The following is a 6,000-nucleotide window of genomic DNA, read 5'->3' on the forward strand; positions in this document are numbered from 1 at the left end:
CCTCTTGCTTGCCCTGACATAATATGTTTTAGTGTGCGGGGGCTGAGCTGAAAGACTGTTACCCCCTTCAGTTGGGGTGGGGGCAAAATCAGACCCATACTGGTTGGTAGCCACCACCCCACTATTTTTTGTTTTAATTCCCTGGCATCTAGTAGACTTTCTGCCCCCCAGGTGTTTGGATCAGGGGTAATTGCCCCATCTGCCCACTGGTGGGCAGAACAACTTTGGCCCCATTTATTTGGGGTGGGGGTGAGGGTATGGCCATACCCCCACCCTATTATTTTGAAAAAATCTTCCCTGGTCTCTGGTGGGCTTTCTGCCCCCCTTTGGAGGCAGATGGGCCTTCCGAAAATAGGCCGATCTGCCCCCAAGGGGGACAGATATGGCCAACAGTAATGTGCCCCATGGGGAGCGACCCTTGCTCAATGGGCCGCCCCGCAGACAAAACACACACATACACACACCAATCTCTGGTGCTTAAGTGGCTTCTGCCCCCCAGGGCAGATCAGCCTAATAGAAATAGGCCGATCTGCCCCCCAGGGGGGGCAGAAATGGGTTAAAATAATTTGCCCCTACCCACTTCCGGGGAGCGACCCTTGCCTAAGGGTTCGCTCCCCTTATCAATATAAATAAAATAAAAAATCCCTGGTGTCTAGTGGCTTCTGCCCCCCTGGTGGTAGAAAAGGCCTTATAAAAAAAATTCCCCCCCCCCCCATCGAGCAGCCCTTGATTAAGGGGTCGCTCCCCTTATCAATATAAATGTTAAAAAAACATCCCTGGTGCCTAATGGCTTCTCCCCCCGGAGGCAGATCGGCCTAATTAATTTATTAGGCTGATCTGCCCCCTGGGGGGGGGCAGAAAAGGCCTTATTAAAAAATTGCTGCCGGGGAGCGACCCTTGCCTAAGGGTTCGCCCCCCTTATCAATATAAATACAATTTAAAAAAATCCTTGGTGTCTAGTGGCTTCTGCCCCTCCTGGGGGCAGATCGGCATAATTAATATAGGCCAATCTACCCCCAGGAGGGGGCAGAAAAGGCCTAATAAAAAACTTCCCCCCTGGAAGCGACCTTTGCCTAAGGGGTCCCTCCCCTTATGCCAATTTTATAATAAAAAAAAAATCCCTGGTGTCTAGTGGCTTCTGCCCCCCACCCCCACCCCGGGGCCAGATCAGCCTAATAAATATGGGCTGATCTTCTCCCCGGGGAAGCAGAATAGGCCTAATAAAATAATTGCCCCCAGGGGATCGACCCTTGCCTAAGGGGTCGCTCCCCTTATGACAAAAAAAACCCAATCCCTGTTGTCTAGTGGATTCTGGCCCCGGGGGGCAGGAATGGCCTAATTATTATTTGCCTCCCAGGGAGCGGCTCTTGCTCATGGGGCTGCTCCCCTTATCACATAAATAAAAAAAATAAAAAATCCCTGGTGTCCAGTGGGCATTGCAGCCCGATTGCCTTGCGATCGGACTTCAGAAATGCTCAGAATTACATCAAAGGAAAGGAAAAGGCTTTCCTTTCTTTTGATGTCCCTGCCTGCCCCCTCCTCCTGAGCGGAAGAGAAATGCTGAGCATTTCTCTTCCGCATCACGCTGGAAGCATGCTTCCAGCGCAATGGGAGGTGACCTCTGATGAGGTCAGCACGTGTTCGTGTGCTGACTTCATCAGACGTCACTAGGGGTGAGGGGAGGGTCGAGGGTGGAGGGGAAGCGATTCCGCTTCCATCCCTTCCCATGGGAGGGGGGTGGGAGGCACACAGGGGTGAGCGCTAGCGCTCCCCCCTTGGGCCGGGTCCAGGACGAGGTGGTCACGTCCGTGGCACCTGAGCACCGCGCTACCAGACGTAACCACCTCGTCCTCAGCACCCAAGGGGTTAAAGCAACGTTTTACTTCCTGTCTTATCCCGGCCTCCCATTGTCCACCCACCTTTTGTTCTCAATGTATACAGCCAGTTTTGCTATCCGGACCTATATGTATGCCATGTGAACTCATCCTGCTTCCACCTGCACCTGCTCCAAGCGACAACTTTACATCACTGTCACTCCTGTGCACCCATAACCCAACAAAATCGCTCTCAATAAAAGCCCTTCTCACTACTAACCCATGATAATCCCCTTCCTTTTAGGGTGAGAGGGGGAAAAATTCACAAACTATCTGCCAACCAGTGTCACCTGCCTCAAAATGGTGCCTGCACCTAAAATGGCTCCCTCATATACTGGGATGTACACAGCCCAAAAACATAGCCCAACCAGCCCAATGCAGTCTTGGACTGCATCACTTCCCCAGTCTTCCCACAGGGAGACCTCCCTCCGGTCGGCAATCACCCCCCCAAAACCCCATTGGAGAAGAGGAAAAATTACCAACACTGACACTCACATGTGTGTGAAAAGGGCTGCTTTATTGGAAAACAGGTGCACCTACAATTCCAAACCCTGCTCTTTGCCCTACAAAACTATATACCTTATTATACAGCCATTCACCTAACAAAACTCACCCTCTCACCTACCCTACCCTCCCCCTGCCCTTTAAGCTTAGTCTTGCCATCTAGTACTCCTTAAACTGTTCAGACTGCTTACTCCCCGTTGAAACTGTTTCCTATCATTAACTTGCAACTAGAATACCTCTTAAGGCAACGTTTTACTTCCTGTCTTGTACTGGTCTGCTGCTGCCCACCCTGCTTTTGTTCTCAATGTGTACTGCCAGGTTCACTATCCGTACCTATTTGTATGCCATGTGAACTTTCCCTGCTTCCGCAACCAGAAAAAAGCTGGCACACTTGACTCTTTCTGCCCCCCCCCCACAAATACAGCTTGTGTAAGAGCTCTTTCACTTTTTCCAGCATGCGCAATAAGTGCAGCCCCATGCCCATGAAGGAGAGGTGCACCCCATCACCTTGAAAAAACTCCACATCCTCGTATCTCAGGTTTACGTGCTCCAAATAAGTGGTACATTTTTCTGTGCAAAAAAACACATCTTGTTAACCTTCCTACGCGTATGCTCGATAGCCCCCGGTTTCTTTGCTCCCCTCCAAGACCTCCGCAGAACAAATGCCGTCCATATCACATGGCAACCCCTCCACTGCCTCTGGGTCTCTAGTAAGTCTTTTTTCATAACTTTCATTACATCCAAACCCATTTGCACCACTAAATCATTTCCCCCCAAATGAAGTAACAGCAGGTCTGGACATACACCCCTAGATTTCAATCTTTCGAACACCAACAACAATTCCTGCCACCTCATCCCCCCTTTTCCCTCCCAATTCACTCAATAGCGCTCCCGGTCCAATCCCTGGTTTCCTCCAAAGTTGGTCCCCCTCGCCTGTTACTGTGCCCACTTTATAAATGAATGCCCCACCACCCAAATCAAGATGCAGCTTGCTTCGGGGCCTGGAACAACACCTGCTAAGACAAAACACACTGTTAGGCGCTACCCCCAAAACTCATCACCTCTCCACTGCGCACATACTGCTGGTAGCAATCTGACCACCACCGCCCCATGCATATAATTGCTGACCTACTCCAATCCTGCCTGCTTGCCTCCGTAGCCATTTCTATTTAGAAGGAGTACGTACCAAACAATGTCGCATCCCGGCCCGGGCCGTCAAGCTCTTCCTCATGACAGCTAGTAACTGAATTGACGTTACCTTCCTCACATCCCCATGCTGAAAAACTCCTTCTGGCAAACTCTCTCAACTTTTTGCCTAAGTTCCAGGGGCATATCGCTTTTACCGGGTACTTCCTCAGAAATACTGATGTGCCCGCCTGGTCGGATCCATTTTGCAGCTATGCAGAAAGACACTAAGGGGGTCGCCGTCCGCCAAGGTACCGCCGCTGAATGACCGCACCGCGGTCAAAAGACCGCGGCGGCCATTCAGACATTTCCTCTGGGCCGGCGGGCGCTCTCCAAAAGAGCGCCCGCCGGCCCAGAGGAAATGCCCCTGCAACGAGGACGCCGGCTCAGAATTGAGCCGGCGTAGTTGCAGGGGTGCGACGGGTGCAGTTGCACCCGTCGCGTATTTCAGTGTCTGCTTAGCAGACACTGAAATACTTTGCGGGGCCCTCTTACGGGGGCCCCTGCAGTGCCCATGCCATGGGCATGGGCACTGCAGGGGCCCCCAGGGGCCCCGCGGCACCCCCTACCGCCATCCTGTTCCTGGCGGGTCTGGCGGTAGGGGGTGTCAGAATCCCCATGGCTGCGGAGCGCGCTCCGCAGCCATGGAGGATTCACAAGGGCAGTGGTAAACCGGCGGGAGACCGCCGGTTTACCCTTTCTGGCCGCGGCTGAACCGCCGCGGTCAGAATGCCCTCGGGAGCACCGCCAGCCTGTTGGCGGTGCTCCCGTGGTCGGTGACCCTGGCGGTCACCGGCCGCCAGGGTCAGAATGACCCCCTAATTCCTTTTTGGCCTGTATGCACCTCTCGCCAAGTTAAACCTGCTGAATATCCCTTCCCCAAAAGCTCTGAGACCTGGAAAGCTCCGAAAAACATCCAGGACATCAATGTCCCGAACAGAAGTGCCTCCCCTTCCTAGACACAGATAGTGTGGACGGTCGTCATTAAGGCCCTCATTACAACCCTGGCGTCGGTGATAAAGTGGCAGTAATACCCCCAACAGGCCGGCAGAAATTACCGCAAAATAATGACCGTGGCGGTGAGATCTCAGATAGACAGCCACTTTACCACAACAACCGCCAGGGCGGATACAACTGCCACCATAGCAGTAGCCACCTAAAGCCAGGCAGAAGTCAATGTTCCTCCCACCATAGTAAGACACATCAATCCGCCACCTTTTCTGGGGCAGTACCAAAGACATCAAAAGCCTGGCGGAAACAGACCTCAGAAGGGAAAGGACTCAGCTTTGGAGACACAGGGAACAACCACAGCACCATGGAGCCTGAACTTCAAATATTCCCGATAAAATTCTACATCCTGCTCCACCACGAACACCAATGACGGCAAAGACAACCACGGTGAGTATAGCTGCCTAGTACACAGGGGAGGGAGGGAGGAGAAAAAGAGTGATACATACACGCACAACAACCCTCCACACCCCCAACACCATACACTCATACAGCTGCAGTAATAAAACATATTTCTCACATACCCCTGAGGAATAATGCAAGGACAACAGGATTGTGCAAAAGTGAGTGAAATAATAACAACACAGTAGAAATACGAAATGCAATATAATGGTATATATATATATACACAGTTCAAGGGACACTGCCCTGTCCATATTGTGCGTGGGCCGCAGGGCCGCAGGGCCACAGGCCAAAGTCCAAGGCCCCACTTGTGACCTGCACCAATACGGAGAGAACACTGCAGGGCATCAGTTGGAAAATAGGCAGGCACCTCAGGGGGACGGGGGACAGGGTGGGCACGTCAGCCGGCAGATGGAACAACACGAATGGTTCTGGAGGGGACAACATGCCCTGTGCTCGGTCCTGGGGAGTGCAAGGCCACAGTCTCTCAGGTGGATGACTTGCCCACTGGCTCTGGAGGGGGCAACATGCCTTGTGTTCGGTCCTGTGGAGTGCAAGGCCACAGTCTCTCAAGTGGGTGACTTGGCCACAGGTTCTGGAGGGGGCAACATGCCCTGTGCTTGGTCATGGGGAGGGCAATGCCACAGTCTCTCAAGTGGGTGTCTTACCCAGTGGTTCTGGAGGGGGCATTGTGCCCTGAGCTCTTGATCCTGGAGAGGCTGGGGTTGGTGGGTGGCTTACCCACTGGTTTTGGAGGGGGCATCGTGCCCTGTGCTCTTGATCCTGGGGAGGCTGGGGTTGGTGGGTGGCTTACCCACTGGTTCTGGAGGGAGCATCGTGGCCTGTGCTTCTGATTCTGGGGAGTGCAAAGTCACAGTCTCTCAGCTGGGTGTCATACCCATAGGATTTGCAGGGGGCAGGCTATACAGCAGCCCATGGAGGCAGGACTACATACCTTCTGCAGGCGGGTATGGCTGCTCAGAGGTGGTGCTGCTGCTGCAGCCGCTGGTGGGGGAGGCTCCAGCCC

This window comes from Pleurodeles waltl, chromosome 11 (assembly GCF_031143425.1).
Source record: "Pleurodeles waltl isolate 20211129_DDA chromosome 11, aPleWal1.hap1.20221129, whole genome shotgun sequence".
NCBI lineage: Eukaryota > Metazoa > Chordata > Amphibia > Caudata > Salamandridae > Pleurodeles > Pleurodeles waltl.